Source organism: Physeter macrocephalus, chromosome 7, assembly GCF_002837175.3.
Source record: "Physeter macrocephalus isolate SW-GA chromosome 7, ASM283717v5, whole genome shotgun sequence".
NCBI classification, from domain to species: domain Eukaryota; kingdom Metazoa; phylum Chordata; class Mammalia; order Artiodactyla; family Physeteridae; genus Physeter; species Physeter macrocephalus.
In genome coordinates this window covers 36,689,393-36,715,533 of record NC_041220.1, presented here as the reverse complement: position 1 = coordinate 36,715,533, position 26,141 = coordinate 36,689,393, and the positions used below count along the sequence as shown (strand labels likewise).

Here is a 26,141-nt window from a genome sequence, read left to right as displayed (position 1 = left end):
GAGGGAATCCTAGTCATGATGGACACTAAGGAAAATCAGACTCATCAGGATAATTCATTAAAATTCTTACTCACATTTTTATTATGTCAAATTGCTTCAAAATTATCACCAAACTGTTTACTACAAAACAGAAAATATTTATAGTTAAGTTAAAAGTGGTTTGTCCCCTGGACTAAAATGCAAAAATAATTTTATGGCCAACCTTGAACTTAATTTGAGTTCAAAGTATTAGGTCACTATACTATTAACTTTCAAACTCTTTCCTACTGAGAAGAATAAAATATTCAAATATTTTCTATTTTCTCAAAATCAGTGTGACGATACTACGAATGTGTTAAAATTGTATAAGTAATTGATAGACTGCTTCTTTGAACCTGAACTTATTCTGTACACTTATGCATGAAGATTATTTAGAATAGGTAATAAGATGTTTAAAGAACAAGGAAGAGGAAGATACTCTTTAAACAAATCACAAGATTAGCCGAGCTTGGATTTGGGTATCAGAGAGAGATACGCTAAAAGTGAATATATTATTAAACAAATCACAATTTATTAAGGTTTTAAAGTATATGCTTTACAGAATAAAAGAACACCTTTAATCAAATGCCTAGAGAATATATCTATCAGTCTTGCTGTCTGTCTCATATGTTAAATCTTTATTGTTTATAGTTCTGTGTTAAAAATCACCTACTCTCTTCTACTTTCCAGTGACCACATTATTAATGCTGGTATTCAATCCACCCAAGTGGGTGTTTACTTATAATGCGTATTTTCTACATCCTTTTACCTTGGATTCAATTTTTCATTTGTACTAAGAAACAATAAGTTTCCCAATGCCAAAGCTCTTTATCCATCTACTAATGACTTTAAATCAGGAACACCTTTTATCTGGAAGTCCAGTACCATTTGTCCAAGTGTTTTGCCCTGTTGAACAAAACAAACAGAAATGTACTAAATGTTTAGAGGATTCTATTATAGTTACTAATTTTCATGTCACACATTTTAAAAAAGTGACCTCTATTTAAATGATTTGGATAAATAAGATTTTATTTGATATAATGACAATTAAGAAATTTTAAAAACACATACTAAGGGAACACAGTTACAAATAAAATATATTACTTGGTAGATGAATTCTAGGTGAAGCACAAATGAAAAAAGTATGACAGCAGAACTACAGAGACGCTGAACTGAGGATAATTTATGTAGTTCTGGCCTTTTAAATTTTGGATTGAATAAAATTATTTCTGTGACTTCTTATGTATTTTAATTTGAGATATTGATTAAGTACGTGATGTGGAAAGAAATATGAAAGAGATACAGAGGAGGACAAAGGTCATTCAATTTTTAAAATTTCATTTCAGGCCAGTTCTACTGAGAATATTTTTCCTATATTCGATGCCTCAGAATCACTTTAGGAGCTATATACAAAGCAGGTTCCTGAGCCCTGCATCAAGAGCTTCCAAGTGAGTGGGTCTGGGATGGAGCTAGGAATCTTCATTCTAACAAGCACCCCAGGTGATTCTGAGGCAGGGAGTCCTCACACCTTGGGAATCACTGAAGCTTGTTTTTCTTCCTTACAATTCTTCCAAACCTTGGGTCATTGCTGAAAGGTCATGGGGCCAGGTGAGGTTGACAGTGGAGTCCAAATGGTAAGGCACTCCCACACACATATGTGAGAACCTAAGAGATACACCCACTAAAAAGATATTGTAACAATACATTTATTAAAAATTACACAGCCACCACCAGTTGTCAATAATAAGTAAGAAGATGTATCCATAGCAAAGTTTCAAAATAATAGGCAAAATTTAAGGCTAAGTGATACACTGGACTGAGTTAAAGCTACGGACTTTTGTTCCTTCCTGGGATGACCCAGGCATATCTGAACCCAATGGCATAGTATCTGGCATCAGCTGATTCTGCGCCATGGTTATAAGATAACAATTTTCTTTACTTCAAATAATGGCTCTTCTTAACCTATAGAGTACTAAATACTCTTCAGTTTCAAGATTAAGTCATATATTAACTATTTTCTTAAACGTCGAGATATGCTAAGTTTTTTCTCTTGTTATATGGTCTTCAAATCCCCTAAAGTGACACTCACTAAAATGAAAACAATTATGTTTCACTAAGAAGTTATCCAAAAAAACTTCACTCCTGTTTCATTCCTGATTCTGAACTGAGAGCTCTGTCCTATTAGTCTATATGTTTCATAGAATGTTGTTGATACAGGCTGGTGTCAACAACACATGGGAAAATACACAAAAGAGAAAGCACTCACTGTTTAGATGCTTACCTGTGAGTCACTTCTCAGTGAGGCAGTGCCTCCACCACCAAGGCAATTTTTCAAAACAAAGTTTAATGCATATGTCCCTGGCAATTCATATCTATGGAGTTAAAAAAAGAAAAGATGAATTATAACAAATTTTACCAAATACAAGAACTGCTGAAGGAATTATCCACCTCCCAAGGAAACCCTACAAGTCAGCCTTTGGAAAAATTAAGGTTGGAGACTTAAAAATGTAAATATGAATGTAAACAGATATTTTACTCAAGAATGCAATGAGTGAAACACTGAGGCTATTCATGCAGGATATTTTCATTCAAAAAAGAAAAGCACTTGGTAAATGTGAAGAGAAAGGCATTTTTTTCTTTTAACTTTTAATTTGTACCTAATTACAAACTTCTAGAACAGTTGCAAAAATATGAATTCCCTATATTTTTCACCCAGATTTTCCGAATCTTGCTTTATCCTTTCTTTTTCCTTCTTTCTGTGCACACACACACACACACACGCACATACACACATTCATAAACAAATATGTACATTTTTTTCTGAATTGTTTGAGAATAAGCTGTAAGTATGATACCCCTTTACCCCTAAATCCTTCAATGTGTTTCCTAAAAGTAAAGACATTCTCTTATACATCACAGTGTAATTATCAAAATCAGAAAATTAACATTGCTACAATTATCTAAACTACCGATTTATTCAGAATTTGCCAATCGCCCCAGTAAAGTCTGTTACAGTGAAATAAAGTTCCAAATCATATATTGCAGTCAACGCATGTTTGGTTGTCTTCTTTAATCTAGAACAGTTCCTCAGTCTCTTTCCTTCTCGACACTGACATTTTTAAGGAATACAGGCCTGCTATATCCACCAAATCGTATTTGATGTTTCCTCATGATTAGATTCAGGTTCTGCATTTTTGGCAGGAATGCACAAGAGCGATGATGTTTTCCTTCTCATATCAGTATGCATGTGATGTTGATCTGTCCCATTATTAGTGAGAATGAAAAAAGCAGTGCCTGACATCTGGGATCTGAGGATGCCACCAGCTAGGCCGTGGTGTTGCTAGGAGCTGGGCTGGCACTCATAGCTGGGCCTTGGTGTTCTATCACACATAAACTATTTCCCAGAATGTCAATATTAGTCAAGGCCACTCTGCGACATTGTGACAAGACCCTTCCATTATCACGCCTGAACACAGACAAAACGATGAATATTATCATCATTATACGAATGGCCAACATCCCTCTATCCTAGCTGATATATGCACCTGTGATTTCTTGATCAATTATAGCTCTAGTTTCAGTCTAGTCTTCCTTCCTCCTGTATAAGATTTAATAAGATACCCAAGACAGAATCACCTCTGCCTCCTGACAGCTTCCAATCCGCAGGCACTTCCTTAACCCTTCTCTCAAGGGTTGACTTAACAAGCCCACATCCTGAGTCCTTATTCACACCCTCTTACCGAGAGGCCCCAGGGTTTCCCACGCGTGCATTTGCCCTCACTGCCTGTTCAATTACAGGAGTGTTCCTGGCAGTCTTAGACTGCAAGGCACTGACACTAGTGATGATAACTTTGATCAAATGGTTAAGGAATGTCTGCCTGGTTTATCCATTGTAAGTTACTATTTTCCTTTTATAATTAACATGTATCTTATAGGGGGATAGTCTGAGACTATGTATATATCCTGGTAATAATATCCAACTTTCTTTCAGAGTTTTTGCATCCACTGATGATTCTAGCCTGAATCAATTATCACTAAGGTGTTTGCCTGTGATATTGTGATTTATAATGTTATCCAACTCAGGTCTGGCCGCTCGCCACTTGAGAGACGAGTGTTGGTTGGGAAGGAAAAGTTACTTTATTCAGGAAGCCAGCAAGCTGGAGAGAAGGTGGACTCATGTCCACCAACTCCCAAGATTCTGCTTGAACATGAAAGTTTTTAAAGGGAGAATCATTTGGGGAAGGGGTCAGAGTTGTTATCTTCCACTGTGTGCAGACTTTCTTTGATTGGTTGGTGGTAACAGGGCAGTGCCCCAGGAATCTTGTGCCCAGCCTGAAGTTACCATCCTCCACCTGGGTGGGGGCCTTAGTTCCTACAGAAGAACTCAAAGATTTTGTTATGTATATTCCTTGAGGAGGAACCAGGACCCTGCCCCAAGGCTGCACTATTGTTTCTTGACTGCTCCTCCTTTGTTTCTGCAATCCCTCCCTTCCCTGATAAGCAACTGTTTGAATCTGCCCTTTGGAACTCAGGGAAGGTCAAGGAGGTTGAATGAAGCCTATTTCCTACAAACAAGAAACAGAAGACACAGAAAGGATTTGTACCTGGGAGGGCCCCACAGGATCCTGCTCTGTTTCAGTAAGAAATATATATTTGGTCTTCCTCCCCATTTCAGGCACAAAGCTTCTAAAACACTTGGAATTTCTTAAGAAGTGCTGAGAGGGATAAAGGTGTCTTTTGTTATGTTAATAAGGTGCCTTTTGGAATGTTCCTAGATCACTTAAGGATGGGGGTTGGTCACTAGAGGAAATAACCACATGATTAGAGAGTTGAAACTTTCAGTCCCATCTCCCTGACCTTCAGGGATTGGAGAGGGGTTGGTTGGATATGGAATCAACTGCCAAATGGTCAGTGATTTAATCAACATGCTTATGTAATGAAGCCTCCTTAAAAACTCAAAAGGACAGGGTTCAAGAGAGCTTCCAGGTTGGTGAACACATGGAGATGTGGGGAGAATGGACACCTGGAAAGGGCAGGGAAGCTCTGTGACCCTTCCCCTATGTATCTCTCCCATCTGGCTGTTCCCAAGCTGTATCCTTTTATCATAAATCAGTAATCTAGTGAGTAAATGGGTTTCCTGAGTTCTGTGAGCTGCTCTAACAAATTAATTGAACTCAGTGAGGGGGTTGTGGGAACCTTTGATTTATAGCCAGTTGGTCAGAAGCACAGGTGAAAATCTGGACTTGTGACTGGAGTCTGAAGGGGCAGGGGAATAGTGTCAGAACTAAGTCAAATTGTAGGACACTCAGTTGTCCAGAGAATTGGTGGTGGTGTGGGAACACCCTCCCAAGTTGAAATTGGGTCCAGGAACCCAAAATATTGTCAAATAGTAATATTACTATTTTCATCATTCTTTCTACAGTAAGGAGTTAGATTTCTATCATAAGGAAAAGCTTTCCATTCTCCCCTACATATTAATGTTGTTTTCAACTTCATTGTATTTTTATTTTATTCAATGGATTACAATCCATAAACATTTAATTTATTTTGATGGTCAAATTATTGCAAGTTTGTCTAGTGGGAGCTCCTTCATAATGGCCCGGGTCTTCTTTTGCTTTGTCTCCGTCATTCTTTGAGCATTTCTCTACTTTCTGCCACCACAAGATGTTCCAAGCTCATCTTTTTCTTCCCCATCCCAGTCCTACAATCACCATTTCTCACAGCCCTTGTTCTACTTCTGGGTAGAATAATATTTAGAAATAAAAATTTGGACACTTGGTATGTTCATTGCTACTGGAGTGTCACTGCCTCTAGACCCTCTTGGCCCACAGAACAAGGAAATAGCTGTATATACATACACATACATGTATACACAATACATATATATACACACACACATAGGTACATGCACGCATATGTTGTACTCTACATCTATTTCCTTTCTCTTTATATATTAAAAACCATGAGTTTATCCTGATACCTCCAATCTAATCCTGCAGGGGTCCTTCTAGAGTCAGACTGCATTTTAAGTACACTCAAGCATCATGGATAAGAGTACAGAGCATGCCCTCAGCAATGGCAGCTGTAATCAAGGAGGCATTTACAGGATAGGGATGCTATGGTCCTTATGGACATGAATGTCCAGTGCTGTGTTTAGCAATCCCTCTGCTGAAAGCCCTGATGAGAGTCAAGTGATAGTTTCTTCCAGCCACTGCCCTACAGTTATTCGTTAGTCTTCCCAAGTCTCAGCAATGGTAATGGTGGCCTTCATATCAGCAACGGGCTTCCATCAATCCTAAATTTATTTTTTCCCACTGTTTCATTGACAATTAGTTTGAAGAAGGCTTAGTCCATGGTAAAACTTGCATTTTAACATATACAAACTTCCTTCCAGTTTCTTTACTACAGTTTCAGCACCAGCACTAGCATACTGCTATCAGCCTTAGAATTGAAAACTGTTTACCAGGACACAAAGTTGGTGGTAGAAAAAAAGAAGTCTACACATATAGCGTATCTTGTGTTAATCATGAGGCTGGTATCAGGATGAATTATTTTTCCTCTGAAATTTTTTGCCTTCAAGCTTTGGATCATGGACTAAACCAGGTACCATGAAGTATATGCTGAAGTCAGAATATCTCAAGAGACAGTTCATGAGAGTGTTCCAGGGAAGATTTATTAATGACCACAAGACAAAGTTACATTGTATCTTCTGTCCAGTGTTCATTGCACTTATAGCATGGGGAAAATATATATGTACACACACCAGGTGGAATGTGGGCTTAATGAGGACATTGAAAATTATATGAGAACTGTTATTAATGATACTTCTATAATTACTAAAATTATATTCACAAAGTCTGCTAGTGAATTTCAGGTGATACGGAATTCTCCCCAGACTTTTTTCATTCATTTCTTGATTTACTGGACAAATATTTCTATGCAGGATGTATACTAGTCTTCCATAACAATCCAGGGCAGCGTGTGACAAGAGAATAATATAAGGTCCTTTACGAGCTCAAAGAAGGATGAAATGTTGGCCAAGATTGACTCGTATTATACAAAGCTGAATCACTTTAAGCACATCAGTGCTAGGTCAGGGCAAAGCCCCAAATCCACATGTGCCACACAAGCCATCATGCTTTAGAAGCATCAATGTCCAACTAATGCAAGAGAGGGACACCTAGTTACAGAGAGGGAAACTGTGAACGAGATCAACAATTTATCTACAAAAACAGATAATCATACTTCAGATAACTAAGAATCAAGATACTAACCTTAATATTTAAAAACTGTAAAAATATTTTACCAGAGACTTGAAAAACATAAATTTCAGCACCTTGTTCAAACTAGCACCAAACTAAGCTCATGATACCCACATTATTAAATTTTGGATCACTTTAAACATATCAGTGCTAGATCAAGGCAAAGCCTCAAAGCCACATGTATCGCACATCCCGTTACCTTGGAAGCATCAATGTCCAACTCTGCAAAAAGAAATACTGCAAAGGAGAATGTCTGTCACCCGGCTGCAGAGAGGGAGACTATGGGGGCATTCCTCTGGTGAGGTAAGGGGTTGCAGCACAGGGGTCAGGAGCACAGACTGGGGAGCTAGACTGCCTGGGTTTGAATCCTGGCTCAACTACTGTGATCTTTGGTAAATTATTTCATCACTGTACTTCCCGCCCAGTATCATAAGAAGGTTGTGAGGAGGAATGAGTGAATTAATAAGCCTGAGTAGATCAGATAGACTTTCACTAAATAATTAATACCATCAATATGTGTTTATGAGGTCTTTCTACATGCAGGACATTGTGCAGTGGTTTACATGCTACTTCCTGCAAGGATTTTTAATATGGTCAATATAAAATTACCTGTTAAGCTTTTAAAAAACTGTGATTCAGAGACCATTTTATTTGCCAAGCAGTTTATGTCCTGTGTATTCACTTTCACTTATCTAATCAGTAGTAAGTTGGGAACACTACTGATGCTGTATGAAGTGCTGCTACTATTGAAATGGAGGAGGACCCTCTGGGGCTTCTGGGTACCAATCCTTTCCACGTTCCCATTTCCCATTTGTAGGAAATAGGTTTCATTCAGCCTCCTTGACCTTCCCTGAGTTCTAAAGGGCAGGTTCAAACAGTTGCTAATCAGGGAAGGAAGGGGATGCAGAGACAAAGGAGGAGCAGCCGAGAAACAACAGTGCAGCCCTGGGGCAGGGTCCTGGTTCCTCCTCAAGGAATATACATAACAAAATCTTTGAGTTCTTCTGTAGGAACTAAGGCCCCCACCCAGGTGGAGGATGGTGACTTCAGGCTGAGCACAAGATTCCGGGAGCACTGCCCTGTGCTCACACCAACCAATCAGAAGAAAGTCACACACTCTGCAGCCCTCACCCTGAATTTTGCCTATTAAAAACTTCTCCCCGAAAACCACCGTGGAGTTCAGTGTTTTGGAGCCCAAGCAACCCATTCTCCTTGCTCGGCCCTGCAGTAAACCTTTCTCTGCTCCAAACTCCAATGTTTCCATCTGTTTGGCCTCACCGTGCATCAGGCACACAAATTTGGGTTTGCTAACACTATGAAGAGATGTGAGGTCAACTCAGCCTTAGAGGGTCTTAAGTGGTAGTAGAGTAGATAGGACTTACCCAGCAAATGATTACAAAAAGATGGCATGTATCAAGTGATAGAAAATACATTTGTATGGGTACAAATACACAAATGAACAGTTATTATCAGGGTCATTCTTTTTCAGTTCAGAATGATTGACTCAATTATTTTCTCTTGGATTGCTGTTTCAATTTCATATTGCTACTCAAGGCTTAATGTTTAAATGGGCCACTCCAGTTCCAAAAGTTCTATTTCTCTGTAAGTTTGTTTTGTTTTAAATTCCTAAAGAGTTTCAAAGTAACTTGAATGCTGGGTCCATATGTTAATTTTTTGTGTGTCCCTAGTTCATTTTGTACAGTACATTATATGTGGGTGCTAAATATATATATATTTTTTTAAATTTAATAAATACATATGGAAACCCAAAAAAGGCTTATCACACACTAAAGTGTGGATTAGACAAGTCTCTTTTCAATTTAAACAATGATGCCGGAAACTTGGTCTCTGTGTACCGGTGCCAAATTGTATTTTGGAGACAGAGTTTTGGGTGAAGTAGAAAAGAACAGCTTTACTGTTTTGCCAGGCAAAGGGGGACACAGTGGGCTAATGCCCTCAAAACTGTCCCCACCTGGGGGGGTTTGGTGAGGAGTTTTATAGCAGTGGTTCAAGGGTGGGTTTGCTGGTAAGGATCAGGATGTGTGCAGGGCCTGCATTCCTTTAATCTGACCTCAGGTGGTCTCCCGATGAGTTTCTGTGAGACTCAAGGTTATGAAACTGTGACCTTCTCTCTGGAATGAAGAATGCTTCATCAAGTAGTTAACATCTTCCACTTGTTGGGGGTTTTATTCTGCAAAAGAGCTCAAAGATACTGTTATGTGTATCCTTTGAGGTGGAACCAGGATCCTGTCCCAATGCTGCACTATTGTTTCTTGACTGATCCTCCTTTGTTTCTACATCCCCTCCCTTCCCTGATTAGCAACTGTTTGAACCTGCCCTTTGAAGCTCAGGGAAGGTCATGGAGGAGTCTATTCCCTACAAACAAGAATGGGGGCACACAGAAAGGCTTCCATGCCCAGGAGCCCCACAGGGTCCTGCTGGTTTCAATACTATATAGATTATTAAATTCAGTTTGCATTTCTACAGCTGGAGGATGATGTAGACAACTGGTAGAACAAATGAAGAGAGCAACAGAGTGAGGAAAGATTTATAGAATAGATTTTATAAAAAGCTAAGGAAATTCATGTTATTTAGTCATGAGAAAATAATCTAATGAGTTAGTGTCACTCAGCAGGGTTTGAGTGACACAGAAAGAAGGATACAGGTGATTTGCTGTAAAGTGCATCCAGAATTATTTAAGTTAGAGATCAGAAAAATGGAAAGCATTGCAAAGTAGTGCTACTCAAGCAGTGGTCTGTGGGCAGGCAGCCCCTGCATAGCCTGGAAGCTATTAGAATTGCATGTCCAATCTTTGCCCCAGACCTACAGAATCAGGATGGGGGTGGGGTGTGGGCGGGGCCAGCAATCTGTTTTAACAAGCCCCTAGACGATTCTGTGACACTGATGCGAGCTCAAGTCTCTTAAGATCTTCACTAGGAAGGGTGTGTACTTTAAATACTCAGAGAAGGTGGGCTTTTATTCCCCCGGAGATTGTGAACCTGAAGAGCAATCTGACTAACTGAGGGGTCTCTCGGGTCCCACACCTCCACCCCAGCGCTGTGCCTGTCACTGTGAGTGCTGCTCACCAAGCCCTTCAGACTTCTCTGCCTCCCCCAGCCTAGCCCCTCCACCACCCCCAACGTGACACAAGCAAGCTCACCAGCACCCAGCACTCACCCTGAAAGCTTACTGCCCAGGAAAGGGTTTGGGGAAAAGCGAATGTACTGAAAAAAATGTGATAGGAGGGAAAATGGCAAGAAGATAAAGTGGTGACCCAAACAGAAAAATAGTTCAGAAGAAAGTCAGAATAAGAAATAAGTATGGGGCTTCCCTGGTGGTGCAGTGGTTAAGAATCTGCCTGCCAATGCAGGAGACGCGGGTTCGAGCCCTGGACCTGGAAGATCCCACATGCCACGGAGCAACTAAGCCCGTGCGCCACAACTACTGAACCTGTGCTCTAGAGCCCGGGAGCCACAACTACTGAGCCTGCGTGCCTAGAGCCTGTGCTCCTCAACAAGAGAAGCCACCACAATGAGAAGCCCACATACCGCAACGAAGAGGAGCCCCCACTCACTGCAACTAGAGAAAGCCCACACACAGCAACGAAGACCCGATGCGGCCAAAAATAAATAAATAAAATAAATAAATTTATTTTTAAAAAAAGAAAGAAGTATGAACATGAGAACATAGGAAGCAAGAGAGGAGATTCTACATCAAGTCAGAGATTCTACATCAATAAGGGGGAAAAGGAGAAGGAGTTGGGGGATTTGTGAGAGAGTCGCTGCCAGGGTGACAGGAGTCAGTGTGTGGAAGCGAAGGTGCTTGGTAAATGGTGGACACTGTCAAGGGCTAGTCATGACCGTGACTGCGGCAAAGAGAAACAAGGTGGATGAGCAAGAGGTAAGAAACCACATTAGCTAACCGCGTTCTGGGGGGATAGAGGGCAGCCTGTTGTGAAGTACGGTGATGAACCAGCTGACCTCTGCAGTCTTTCACAATTAACGGTCATTATAGGACTGGTATGTTACACAGCATGTACACACACACACACACACACACACACACACACTTACTGTAGTATGCGTATATATAATTAGCTAGAAATACCTGTGGTACTTACTACTTTTTTTTTTTTTTGCAAATTGAATAGGTACTTCTATTGGCATGTCTAGGCCATTTGCTTCCAAAAATCCTCTTTAAGTTACATGAGGATAATTTTAAAAATAAATATTTATAGAGTAGCATTGCTACTAACAAATTCTTTAAAATTTTTGTCTTAAAATGTAACATACTTTAAATTTGACAAAAGCTCATAAAAATAGAAAAATCCTCTGTTTTGGCTTGACCCAGCATACCTAAACACAATGGGGTGCCTTCTTAATTACTTCCTTTAATGTGCTGAGCTTGGTTTCAGTATTCATTAGAGATCAGACTTCCAGGTCAATTTCCTGTTAGTTTTGGCTAAATTATTACTGGTGAGTTATATGGGAAAATAGAATATATCAATTGATTATAGGTACTTTCTGGAAAGTATTAAATAAAAACACAAGAAAGAAAATGTCTCTGCACAGAATTAGAATAGCAATAACAGATGATCAGACTGAATCTCAGAACACAGCAGTGAAAGTCATCTCTCTCACTGACCGGTGTTAGTAATAATTGGCACCATATGGGTTTGCTCAAAGCAACTAGAAACAATTTACTTCTTCTTAGTGAAGTTACCAGATGGCCCCACGGAAAGTATACAGTATTTCTCCAATTTTATTTATACAAAAAAATAAAAATCTTAAATTTAAATATATTGCAACTTTCACAATTTCATCATGATTGAGCACACCTAGGAAATGATGTTACACAAAGAAAATCCCAGCCCTTTAGAAATCAATCTAAACATTAAGTTATTCAAATATATTCAAAGAGATGTTTTGTGTGGTATGTCCAAATTACTCTAGTATGGTGAGTTTATTAGGAAGAATGACAAACGAAGTCTTTTGTTCTCAGAAAAATTTCAGCACTGCGTGTGTGTGTGTGTGTGTGTGTGTGTGTGTGTGTGTTTCTGTGTGGTGAGGGAGGTGGGTGGGTTGTGGTATTGCTGGCCAGAAGGTAAGCCATGTGGTAGCCACATGCTTGCCTAGGTAACAAAATCAGAAATGGCTTTTCTAGCTCTACACATTTCCCAGAATTTGGTTCTTCAAAGTACAGATTCCAAGATTATCCAAATGCCAATAACAGCCATACTATTTTTAAATTATTGTATTCTGGACTGATATTTAAATTCAACACCCCATGCTGTTGGTGTTTAGCCCAACTGCCAACCTGATTAGGGAAAGTTGTTCATGAACACAAAGTTGGAATTACACAGGGTAATTAGTTTTTCAGTCCCTAGTGCAATGGCTCTAATCTCAGGACCTCCTACAAATAAGAAAGGGGGCAGTGTGAGAGTGTGGGGTGAACCAGTAGAAACCTTATCAACATCCTTAGAGATCAATGAATATTGATCTGCTTAAATATTTAAGGTAAAGAGTGGGTGGGTTTAGGTGACTGACTTCGGGACATGGTGTGTTTTAGTAAACTGTTTCTTGCAGAAACCCCCATGTGGGCATAAATCTACACACACAAGATTAAACTTCATTTAATGCTGAATATTTAAGAAACTATTACATTCTTAGGGAATGTACTTTATTACAATACTGAATAGTCACTGAAACAAACTGAAGAGCAACAGAATGTATAAGTCTTGCTTTTTCTGACAAAATACCTCCATTATGATGCAAACTAATCTCCCTGGAGACAGAAGTGTTTTTCTTTAAAGGCAGAAACCTAAAAAATTTAGAAACATGAAAAATGTAAAATTTCCTAAAATGCTTTTATTTTATTACATAACTATTCATAAATGACATTCACAATGTGTGTGAAAAAAACAGTTGAATGAATCTTTCCACCTACATAAAAATAAATCTTAAAAAGTAAACCTTTGGGCTTCCCTGGTGGTGCAGTGGTTGGGAGTCCGCCTGCCGATGCAGGGGACACGGGTTCGTGCCCCGGTCCGGGAGGATCCCGCATGCCGCGGAGCGGCTGGGCCTGTGAGCCATGGCCGCTGAGCCTGCACATCCGGAGCCTGTGCCCCGCAACGGGAGCCTGTGCCCCGCAACGGGAGAGGCCACAACAGTGAGAGGCCCGCGTACCGCAAAAAAAAAAAAGTAAACCTTTAGGAACTAAAACATCTTAACATATTCCTTATAATTCCCTTCCACAAATTAAAGTTTCTAACCTTTCCTCCAATAACTTTACTTTCCGTTTTCAAAAATTCATTCCCCAAATGATACAATTTAATAATTCAAAGTATTTTAAAATACCCCCCAAAAAACTGTCAAAAAAGAAGTACATTTAATAATTTCCTTCCTAAAGATATTTTCTTATTGAAAAAGATATTTTTTCTTCACTACTAAATTGATAACTAAAAATCGATGAAAAAGTGATCACAAATATTTATAGATCATCTACTATGTGCTTGGTGCCCAGAAGGAAAGAATGTTAAGGACAGGGTAGAGGAAGAACAAAACATACTACCAATCCTTCAAGAAGGTGATGATCCAACAATTTTACTACAAGATGGACAGGCAAGTAAAGCAAAGCAGAAAGCGATTAAACAGTAAAAGGTGCAGGTTGCTTCTGTCTGGGAGAATTAAGGACCATTCACAGGGGAAGGATCATTTGAGCTAGGGTTTGTAAGGATAGATATCTGTATTTGGCTGTGAGAAGATGGATGGAAAAGGGCAGGTTGTTAGAAACAGTGAGATCCAAGACACGGAGCTGGGAAAACCCCAGTTACACTTTGGGGAAGATAAAGTCCAGGCTCTGTAGTGTGGCAAAGAGGCCCTCCATGTACTGACCAAGGCCCCCATCCTCAGCCTCATCTGTTTCTATATCCTACTTGCAAATTCCCTCTCTACTCCCTGAGCTTGGAATGTCTTTCATTTCCTCCTCCTACCCAAGCCACCTCCTTTCTTCCATCTCAGCAAATTGACACTTATTTGTTCTTCAAGACTCAGTCAAGTCTCTCTCACTTTTGCTTCCGCCTGCTCCCAAGCCCTTTGCCCCCATACACACGAGGCTGGGGTCAGTTGCCAATTTAAACTCTGGGCTCCCCCAGTCCCAGTTGGCCCTCATCACTCAGTAACAGAAATGACTGTTCATTGTCTGTCTCCCTCCCTGGAGCTTGTTCACTATTGTCTTCCCAGTCTTATCACAGTGCCTGACACACAGTAGGTGCACAATAAACATTGACTGGTTATTGAATGAATGGCGGAAATGACCTAGGTTGACTGAAATGTAGGGTGAATGATAAAAGAAATAAACTAAAAAAGATAGATTAGAGAAAATCATAAAGAGCAAGAATGCTATGTGTGGTAGTCAGTGTTGTTTGCCAAATATTTCTGGTTTTACCCGCTTTCAAGCATATAATTGCACTTCCTGTCCCTCTTGTGTTGGGATGGGATCATGTGACTAGTTCTGGCCACTAAGTTAAGCAGAAATGACATGTGTCATTTCCTGGTCAAAGTATTTAATTGCCAGTACAAGACACTCCAGAGCTCTCTCTTCCCTCTGACAAGAGTCCATCAGCGAGTCCCTGAGCCACTAAAGATGAGCAGTGTCTCCCTGCTGACATGTGATGGACACACAACATGAGCAAAAATAAACATTTGTTGTTTCAACCCACTGAGATTTGTGAACTGTTTGCTAACGCAGCATTGTCAAATTTATCCTGTCCATTGCACCATGCTACAGAATTGGATGTTTGGAAAGTTTATGAGGTAAATCACTGGGAGCCATTAAGAATTACCGTTTTTTTTTTTTTGTGGGGGGTGTTGGTGCAGTAAACAAGAGAATAATGTATCAGAGCTGGATTTCAGGAAAACTAGTTTAACCATTCTTTTTTTTTTTTTTTTTTTTTTTGCGGTACGCGGGCCTCTCACTGTTGTGGCCTCTCCCGTTGCGGAGCACAGGCTCCGGACGCGCAGGCTCAGCGGCCATGGCTCACGGGCCCAGCCGCTCTGCGGCATGTGGGATCCTCCCGGACCGGGGCACGAACCCGTGTGCCCCGCATCGGCAGGCGGACTCCCAACCACTGCGCCACCAGGGAAGCCCTAACCATTCTTTTTAATAATAGATTTGGAAAAAAGATGAGCTGAAGTCAAGGAAAGCAATTAGGATGCTATTTTGGTAGCTTGGGTCTATATTTTCCAAACTTACACTCTATGGAACTCTCCTTCAGGAGATGTAAATTGATGTAACATCAGAAAGATGCTTCCATGGTAAAATAAATCTGCAAAACTCTATATAACAAATTATATTGCTTTTTAAAGATACTATATATTTTAGCCAATTAAAGGTTTAGAGAGGCTGCTAAGTAGAAGGGGGTTCTTAACTTATTCTGATCCCTCCTAAACTCATTTGCTCCTGTTGAGCTAGTTATTGATGTGTTTGTTTATTTAGCATACCCTCTATCAACGCCTGACAGACTATTTGATAGCAGACTGGAAAATACTGGTCTAAGTGGAAGCACATACTAGCATGGTGACAGTGAAAAAAATGTATTAAAATTTTTTTTAAAAAATAAAATCTTTGAGGGAGACTTATCAGACTTGGTGACTCACTGGATTTGATGACCACAGAAGGATCAAAAAGATTGAGGTTTTCACCTTGGCTTCCTACGAAAATAGTAGGAATAGTATCATTGACATTGGTAGGAAAGAAAATAGCAGAAGCTGGCTTGGAAGAAGAGGAGACAAATTCGTTCAAAAAATATCTGTGTGGTACCTACAATGTGCCAAGCACTGTGCTAGCCATTGGACCACAGATATGAAGTACATAATCTAATTTTTAAAAGAACTTTAAGTATTCACTCACTCATCAATTTCTTTACTATCAAATAACATTTTTAAAACACTAGATACTAGAGCAAAAATTAAATAAGAAACCATCCTTGTCTTCAAGGAGTCCTTAGGCTGCCAGCGGCGACAGTCACCTATAAAAATAATCACCAAACTTAAGGTGCTATAAAAGAAACACACTAGAATGTTTTAGATTTTGTTAAATTTAAGGAGTGGTAATGAACCGTTGGATGGAATTATCTGTCAGGTAGCTGGCAGCCTAGCCTAGAGTTCAAGAGAGGGGGTTATGGTTAGTTATATGTATAGGTTTCAGGATCCTTCACTTAGTTGAGAAGAAGACTAAGGACAGTGAGTGCAGCCAACACCTGTATCCAGTGTATGGAAAAAGGATGAGGAAAAGGAGCCCTGAAGATGGAACAGCCAGAATCCTGCCCATGTACAGACAGGGAAATACCAAAATGGAGCTCAGGAAAATGAAGATGCTCGTATGGTGTGGTTGGCCCTAGTCTTCTTGGGAACATCGAGAGGCAACTGAAGCAACAGGAGGAGGAATGACCTTTAGTCAGGGGTTTATCAAGGATGCAGTTTTTCAGAGAAATGCAAGGAATTTGAAGAGTGAGTGGTCTGGCAACTGATCATTTAGGTAACCTTCAAGAGAGCAGAACTGGGGAGTGGAAACCAGATTATGAGGGTTTGGGGAGCCAGTGGATGATGAAGAAAGGAAATGGAATGATAATTTGAGGGGTTAAGTAGCAGGTTTAAGAGTTTTTGGTTTTGCTTTTTATTTGACATTTGGGATAGGAAAACTCAAGCACTTTTCTAAGGGGAAGAAGGGACTGGCAAGGCATTGAAGATGCAAGAGACAGAACTGGGATGGCATGGGGTGGGGTGGGACCAACACCTTGGGTGGAACTGTTGCTATCCTTGGAAAGATTTCTTTCTCTGAGAGGGCAGGCAGGAGAACAGGGTGGGTACAGATGGAGAATAGTAAGGGGAAGAGGGGGGGATTTTGACTAAGTTTTGTTGAATAATATGAAAAGTCTGAGGAAACAAGAATGTGAAATTATGGCAGTAACTAAGTGGTTCTGAGAACAGAAAAAGTTTGGGACAGTTACTAACGGGCATGCGGCTGGGAGTCAACCAGAGATCTCTGCAAGTATTGTCAACCATGGGCGTGCTGTGGGAATTCTACGTGAGGTAACTCTTCGTTTTGCAGGACTGTCTTGTGTATTACAGAAAGTTTAGCATCACTGGCTCCTGTCCACTCAATGCCAGGATTGTTCCCCTGTCATTGTGATAACTGAAAAAACTCCCATTAATTTCTTAATGCCCTGAGTTGAGAATCCCTTATCTGACATTAGGTGGCCTGACACTACAGAAGAATCAAATCACGCTGGATACAGCCTTCCCCAGTAACACTTAGAAACCTAAGATCAGAGTTCAGTAGTTATTTTTTTTTTAATGTGCTTGGAATTCTTTTTTTTTTTTTTATTTTTTTATTTAAATTTTTTTTTTTGGCTGCGTGGGGTCTTTGTTGCTGTGTGCGGTCAGTAGTTGCGGCATGCAGGCCCAGTAGTTGTGGCTTGCAGGCTCTAGAGAGCAGGCTCAGTAGTTGTGGCACATGGGCTTAGTTGCTCCGCGGCATGTGGGATCTTCCCGGACCAGGGCTCGAACCCTTGTCCTCTGCATTGGCAGGCAGATTCTTAACCACTGCACCACTAGAGAAGCCCAGAGTTCAGTAGGTTTAAAAGCTTTGATAAGGAGACAGTAGCAGAGTTACTCCTAGATTTTTTTCCCCCATTGATTGAGGATATTTATATCATCCCTGACCAACTGCCAAAGATCTGTTTCCAGTTAGAGCAATTGCTAAGCACACACAGCATTTTAGAGCCAAATACAGTTGCACGGGAGATTAATTACTGCCAATTCAGAAACATTTTTATAGGCAACGTATGTCTAAGCCCTGATTCAAATCCTGGATTTAGAAGCCTGGCCCTTGGCCCCGGATGTGAGGGTGGGGAGCGACCACAGTAAAAGTCCCACAAAGGAGGCTTAAAGGAAATCAGAGGACTCAGCCTGGAAGAGGGCCCCTGCCCTCTTGTTCTGGCCTCCGGGCAGAACACTGCTATCCCACACAAACCCAGCTCAGGGTTTGGGGGTGAAAATATAGCTGCTGATTTGCCCCAACAAACATGTCCTGGAAACAGACATAGTAGCAGAGCCATCTATGGAAGACTTGACCTTGCCCAGACAGAGGAAAGGTCTAAGTTTAACAGAGCTCACTGAAACAACTTAGAGGAACAGATACTTGGTACTAGCTCAGGGCTAGACCTCAGCTTCTGCTTATCTGGCTGTCTTATGTTCCTTAAGAAATTCTTGGCAGGCCTCCTATCTCATCCCATCATGACCTCAGCCTTCCTGAGCCTGTCCTGTTTGGCTAAGACAATAGGTTTCAACCTGCGAACAGCTTCGCCCTGTTTTGACCCGGTCTACTGGGTCATGGTCCTCTACTGAGACTTGCCCCAGTGATTCTTCAATCCCAGCCCATTTCAAACTCTCCTCCCACTCAAAACACTGATGGTGACCTGTCTGGTTTTGGTCCTTGTCTGTCTTCCCAAAACTCTTGCATAAACTGCCTTCTAATTTTGTTTATCAAACTGCAGCAGCACTTTTCAGCCCCAAGAGCTAATGATCTGACATTTTCAGACATCTAATATAAGCCAGAGCACTTCATAAAACCCACCTAGAGTGTGAAGGAGTGCCAACTAGCTTTATTTTGGGGTGAAGCAGTGCCAAAAATAATGTAGAGCCTCCCTGTTGCTTTTAGTCAGGCATAAAACACTAATGAACTAAAATAAAGAAGACTTGTAATGTTTTTAAGTAGGACCACATTCCAAAATCAAAGACTACAGAGAAGATTATATAGAAGTAGTACCATCTATTATACTACCTTTAGCTTTGAATGTTCTAATGGTTGATCATAGATGGTAAATAAATTCATCTAATTATTTCATCTATTATTCATCTATTATATAGACTTCAATCCTCTAATCTTAGATTAAACTAAGATATATGAATTTCTAAAAGTCAGCTATCAGAAAATGAAGTTAAATAATAATGAACTCATAATCTGATTAAAAGAAAAATTGTATAGTTTATATTTTCATTGCAAATATTATCTTTAAAGAAAACAACATAATCATGTCAAACAATACATATATAATTTAGAGTTTTAAAATGTATATACTATCCCATATTTTTAATATATTTCTTATGTCTTTAAAAACTCTAATTTTAAAAAAGTTAGACTATTTACATTTCACTTAGATTGAGCAACCAAAAGAAATTTACGTTTCATTAATAAATATTCTCTGGCATGTGATTAAATTATATTAAGATTCTGAAACTGAGGCAACATTTAAAGGGCCAATATAACATTTTCCATCAGGTTTTTCCCTAGCCCATGGCACACAGCTCTCTCCCATCTCCCAGGTTTAGTATTTGGACCACCCAGTTCAACATGTATCAAAGGGTCTCATGTTGACCTCTAGATGCTCCAAATCTTGTCAATTGAACAGGTGTAGAAAGCATGCCAATTTAGCAACACCACCAATTCATTTTGAAGAATAAAGATCAAGTCTTCTGCTTTTTTGTTCTTCCCATAATGTGGGCAAAAGATAAAAGTCCTAGGATCAAAATAAAAGCTATTGATCTCTTAATTCAAAATCAACACCCTCACCTATTTATAAGTCCTAAATATAGATGTGGTAATTCAATCACTTAAGATGAACCATACCTTATAACTGAATTCCCTTCAGGCGGTTCTTTATGCAGAATATGCTGGAAATAATCTTCCATTGCTTGAGCAGTTAGAAATCTTTTTAAGTACGGGTAGTAGAGAGGGTGCCGTGTTATGAGAGGGTGCCGTGTTATGATGTCTATTGTATACAAAACAGCACATTCATAAGCACTTATGCTGAAGATCGATCAAGATGACTTGATAATTTGAAGTATCTTACTCTGACTCAGTGAGGATACTGTGTGTCAGGTGGGGATGGGAGAGATGGGGGGACTTGGTGGGAACACAGCGTCAAATTGCTGCCCTCAGAGTGAGTCTCCTGGCAGTGAATGTCATTCTCCCTGTTTTGGCAATGTCCAGAGTTCCTCTAATTTAGGGTTGCCAGATTTAGGTATGTCTAATTTAGGGTATGGGGCATACTTATACTAAAAATTATTCATTGTTTATCTGAAATTCAGATTTTACAAGGCATTCCTTGTTTTATCTGTCAGCTGTAATTATCTCAAGGGGTATTATGAAATTATAAGAAAATTTATTTTCATTCCTTTACTTTTTGAAACTAAGCATATATCATATAAGGGGATGGAAGATAGATGCAAAATCAAATGAAGGATATTAACTTCAAAAGACTATGAGCTTTAGGGCTTCCCTGGTGGCGCAGTGGTTGAGGGTCCGCCTGCCGATGCAGGGGACGCGGGTTCGTGCACCGGTACTGGAAGATCCCACATGCCGCGGAGCGGCTGGGCCCATGAGCCATGGCCGCTGGGCCTGCGCGTCCGAAGCCTGTGCTCTGCAACGGGAGAGGCCACAGCAGTGAGAGGCCCGCGTACCGCAAAAAAAAAAAAAAAAAAAAAAACTATGAGTTTTAGAGGTCAAGGACCTTGACTATCATGCTCACTGCTCTATTCCCACCCACAACAGATATTCGAGGGAATTTTTTTTTTTGAGTAAAAATTAGCAGATATAAATGTCTCAATTTTTTTGCAGATGCAAACTCTTCTATCATCAGGAATAAAAGGTTGGCTAATCCATTCCTTTTAGTCACCTCAACTCAAACAGCTCAAATAAACATAGCAGGTGTTGGTGAAGCTGACACACACACACTTACTGTGGCTATAACCCAGATCGCTTGCCTGGTATGGATGGAGTGTCAATGCAGTCACTGTTTATAGGACTGCAGACACAGGCACCTTTAAAAGGAACTTGTAGATGTGCCTTCTTTTCTTTACTATTTAGAGAACATTAGGGAAAAGAAGATTTAAAGGGAACTCCTGGCAAAAGTCCAATTCAAAGAAGAAATGCATTATAATACTATGAAATAGGACTGATTTTCTGGCCAGGTGTGTTTAAAATATTTATTTTTTGTGAAAATGATTTATTATACTGAAAGCCATGAATTATTTTAAGCACACATTTTTGTTTTATTTATTTGTTATATCAGTAAGAAAATAGCTATATAGTATTGGACAACTTAATGTAACTTAACCAGTATAGTAAACAAAAACTTTAATTGTTTGAATCCAAATGAAAACTTACTAAATGACTGAAATCAATTTTAGAGATGTAAAAACTGGTTTTTATAAGCAAAACATACCTATATTCACAGAGCTGCCTTTGTCCCCACTTCTTGTATAGGCCAGATCTTCTACGCGATAAGTCAGTGAGCCACTTGGTAGATATACCAATGGGAGAAAATTGAAGAGACATAAAAAATTAAGAGGTGGTCATATGGAATATGGCTGTTCCAATTTGGGTGTTATACAGAGCAGTTTATTTGCTCAAAATTAGATAATCTCTTTTTGGAGGAATCTTATCTCAGTATTGTAGGTTGGATGTATGTTCCTTTAGACTTCTAAGAAAGCTTAACATTTATGTGGCATAAATATGCCTTGCTTTAAAAAATCCAATTTTTATGTAAAGCCAATAATAAAATAAGAGTAGGTGCTGCAATGAACATTGGGGTGCATGTATCTTTTCAAATTATGGTTTTCTCCAGGTATATGCCCAGGAGTGGGATTGCTGGATCATATGGTAGCTCTATTTTTAGTTTTTTAAGGAACCTCCATACTGTTCTCCATAGTAGTTGTACCAATTTACATTCTCACCAACAGTGTAGAAGGGTTCCCTTTTCTCTGTACCCTCTCCAGTATTTATTGTTTGTAGATTTTTTTATGATGGCCATTCTGACCGGTGTGAGGTAATACCTCATTGTAGTTTTGATTTGCATTGCTCTAATAATTAGTGATGTTGAGCATCTTTTCATGTGCTTTTTGGCCATCTGCACGTCTTCTTTGGAGAAATATCTATTTAGATCTTCCACCCATTTTTGGATTGGGTTGTTTGTTTTTTTGATATTGAGCTGCATGAGCTGTTTGTATATTTTGACCTGCTGTATAGCACAGGGAACTCTACTCAGTACTCTGTAGTGACCTATACGGGAAAAGAATCTCAAAAAAAAAGAGTGGATATATGTATAACTGATTCACTTTGCTGTACACCTAAAACTAACACAACATTGTAAATCAACTATACTCCAATAAAAATTTTTTTTAAAAATCAGAAAAAAAAATGAGAGTAGGTGATGATGTCAGTTGAGATATTCCCAACATCCTAAATGAGTTGGACCTGCATAATTGCTAGAAAGTTAAATATCTACAGTGCCATTTAACAAATGGGAAGCAGAAATATTCAGATTTTTTTCTTTTTATGATGCCAAGTAAAAATTGTCACTTGCCATCTGCCTCTGCAAGGATTAGGTCACTAGCCACTGCAGTCGCTGACCTTCAACACACCCTGAAAGGAGTTCAGGGTGGAGATCAGGAAGGAGGCACTCTGTGCTCTGGGAAAAACTGGCAGAATAGACTTTCAGATAGTTGATATTTTCAGAAGACTGTATGAGCCCAATTTCTTGCATCTTCTCACATCTTGAAAAAGCACTAAAATCATTAATGGAGACACCTGCTCCTTGTGACTCTGCAAAATGTGTGTGTAACTGCTCATAGCCCCTTCACTAAAATCATATATAACACCGACTTTCCCCCTACCTCTTCAGAGCACTTCCTCAGAGCTATCTGAGAGGCTGTCTCCTGGGCTGTAGTCCTCATTTTGCCCCAAATAAAACTTAACTCACAACTCTCATGTTCATTTTTTTTTTTCGGTCAACAATAATGCTTTTGTGGGAAAATAACACTTTGTTTAGACACTAAATTCACAACTCATCTTCCTGGGAGAACAAAATTTTATAGATACTCTTTAAGGTTGAACAGCATTTAATTTAATACAGGGAACTATGCAATAAATACCAGTTCACCAAGATAAAGATAAAAACTGTGCAATACCAATAAGACCTCCTTAAAATGAATTAATAAGAAAACTAGTCCAAAAAGTGGGGAAAAAAATCCTCAATTGTAAAATACCTTTAAAGCAAATTTCATAAGCATACAGAAATTAAATTTATGCCAAGAAGCACATGGACAATTACACTGTAAACCCTTTGAATACATAGGCAGTCCTCACTTTGCACATTTCCAATATGCAAAAATTTCAGTTATTAAAATTTGGTTCATTAACATTAGTCCCCCAACAGCATGGTTCTGATTTCAGTTACCAAGATATATCGACTGGAGGTAATTGCAAGATCATTATTCAGTTCATGCACACACAAAGTGTGTAGTTGTGTTGCTTCCCTGTCTGTCAGTGACAAACCCACACAACATTTTACAAAAATGGATCACTGGAAGAGAGACCTGGCCAAGAAAGATGAAGGTGTATCAAAAAAAGGGTAAGTGGGCTTCCCTAGTGGCGCAGTGGTTGCGCGTCCGCCTGCCGATGCAGGGGACCCGGGTTCGCGCCCCGGTCTGGGAGGATCCCATGTGCCGCGGAGCGGCTGGGCCCGTGAGCCGTGGCCGCTGAGCCTGCGCGTCCGGAGCCTGTGCTCCGCAACGGGAGAGGCCGCAGCAGGGGGACGCCCGCATACCACAAAAAAAAAAAAAAAAAAAAAGGATAAGTGATATCAGGGGAAGTAAAATTCAGATCAGTTGTAAAGGAATTACAGAAGGAAGAGCTGACAGGAGGAATGCTGACATTGTCAACATTTGAAAGACTAGATGTGCAGCCAGAAGAAATGAGTGAAGGCAAACTTATCAACATAAAGGAAGAAAATGATTGTGATTAAAAGGATGAAGATGTTCCAGAAGAAATGATGCCTGCTGAAAGAAAACCTTCGCCTTAAAGGAATTCTTAGAGATATTTCACAACAGTGAAAGCACAAGGGATAAAATGTTGGAAGCTGATCCAAACGTGGGGAGAAGCATGACAAGTCAGAGTAGACTTGTGGATTTATTTTAGTTTCCTGAAACTGAATCTCTAAAAGGCTGAGAGCCTTCCTAAGCTCTCCCTCTCTTTCTGATTCAAATGCTTCATGACTATTTCCCATAACCACGATTGCCTTTTGTGTGCCCTTCCTACCTTCACTAGAGTGTTACATCTCCCTCCTAGTAGGAGAGGATCATTTTTCTGAACGTTTGCCTCTCAGAATCCAGGCTAAAATCTAGCCTTCCATTTGTGCAGACCAATTCTTGATTTATGCAACAATAACCTTTATATTTGCTTGGATCCTTTCATCCTGGAAGAGAGGAGAGACCAAGTGGAATTGTAGGCTCATCATCTTTCTCCCTGAAAGTGGAGCCTATTCAGTCTACTCAGTCTTTTTCATGAACTAAACCCCCAGCTCTGTCCTGCATGCTACTCCCAGGTCTCACCAGGTCCTGGCCTCAGGGAAACCACACTAGTACTTCTTGCCACAGTGTCCTACATACTTGCCATATCATCTTTATAGACCCCAAAAAATACACTGGAAGAAAGAATAAGTAATGTAAAATGGAGAGAATAACTGCTTTGGCAGAAGATACCAGATAGTGAAAATGAACATACCTTTTAGGTCATCATCTATCTTGGGTAAGTTTGGTGGAGTCAATGTGTCCAGTGTAAAGGTGAGATCTTCCTGAAAGGTTTCAACATGTTCTCCATTAATGTGGATATCAACCTGAAAAAAAATTTTTTTTAAGCCAGGAAATGGGGAAAATAGATATTATGAGTAAGAAAGTCTGCACTTATTTAGTTTAATTGGAATACGAATTGGTTGGTTCTTTACTCCCGCCTTGGAAGTTCTGTTTTTGAAGCTTTTACAAACTGCACAGAGCTGACTGCATTGTTGCTCCTCTTAGTGCAAACAGATAATGCATAACCTGCTTCCAACTTCTATTTTCTTCTGCTTCTGAGCAAGCATTCCTCTCTAGGCATGCCTGCCTCAGCTTGCTGTTGGTGAGGACAGAGTGACAATGAACTCTAGCTGGCAGTCTGGGGCAAACTAAGATGAAGAAGCACTAACAAGTATGGACCTGTCACTGACACTGGAATCAAAGACTTTGTTTCTTGAGAATTAATGACTGATGGCTGCCTCACGGGTATAGCTCGCTGGAAAAGCATTTCCAGCTTCCTTACCCTGTCTTCTAAGAATTGAATCAGGTCTGAGGCATACCTTTTCTCAAGTGCCAGAGCCTCACAATGGAGCTTTCTGTCAAAAGCAACGTCAGCCTTATCTTTTTATCAGGGTGGGGTGAACCTGGCTCACACACTAATGAACAGTCAACTCACATTGTGACAGGGAGTCTAGAGTAGCATGTCTTTTATATTGGTTTATATGGCTGCATTAGTTTATATGATTATATAAGAGTGGAGCCATAGCTGCTGCTTCTTTGAGTCCTAACGCCTAGACAATCAGTACCTGCAACATACAAGCTCTCAGTAATGGTCATACTAAACTTAAGGATTTTGCTTGTTTCTCAAAGCTTCCCTTCCAGTTACTCTTGATCCTCTTCATCAGCAGTCCCCAACCTTTTTGGCATCAGGGACTGGTTCCATGGAAGATAATTTTTCCATGGACGGGGTAGGGGGGACAGTTTCGGGATGATTCAAGCGTATTACATTTATTGTGCAATTTATTTCTATTATTATTAAATTATAATACATAATGAAATAATTATACGACTCACCATAATTCAGAATCAGTGGGAGCCCTGAGCTTAATTGTCACTTGCCACTCACTGACAGTGTTTTGATATGACTCTGCAAGCAGTTGATTTATTATGGTCTCTGTGCAGTCAAACC

General features: G+C 39.9%; 2 long non-coding RNA genes across 2 annotated transcripts in view; both read right to left on the bottom strand.

Annotated features, from left to right (window-relative positions):
- Window positions 1-642: 642 nt before the first annotated feature.
- Window positions 643-26,141, bottom strand: part of LOC102982449 (uncharacterized) — a 123,287-nt gene continuing 97,788 nt past the window's right edge. Inside the window, exons 5-6 of the long non-coding RNA XR_008617791.1 lie at window positions 2,300-2,390; window positions 643-924 (exon numbers count right to left, since the gene is read on the bottom strand). This is a non-coding gene — a long non-coding RNA (uncharacterized lncRNA). The remainder of the gene's footprint in view (window positions 925-2,299; window positions 2,391-26,141) is intronic.
- LOC129392241 (uncharacterized) lies at window positions 19,429-25,117 on the bottom strand. The gene is made up of 3 exons (XR_008617792.1): window positions 24,906-25,117; window positions 21,568-21,641; window positions 19,429-20,763 (listed from the first exon to the last, which is right to left on the bottom strand). It is a non-coding gene; the product is annotated as an uncharacterized lncRNA (long non-coding RNA).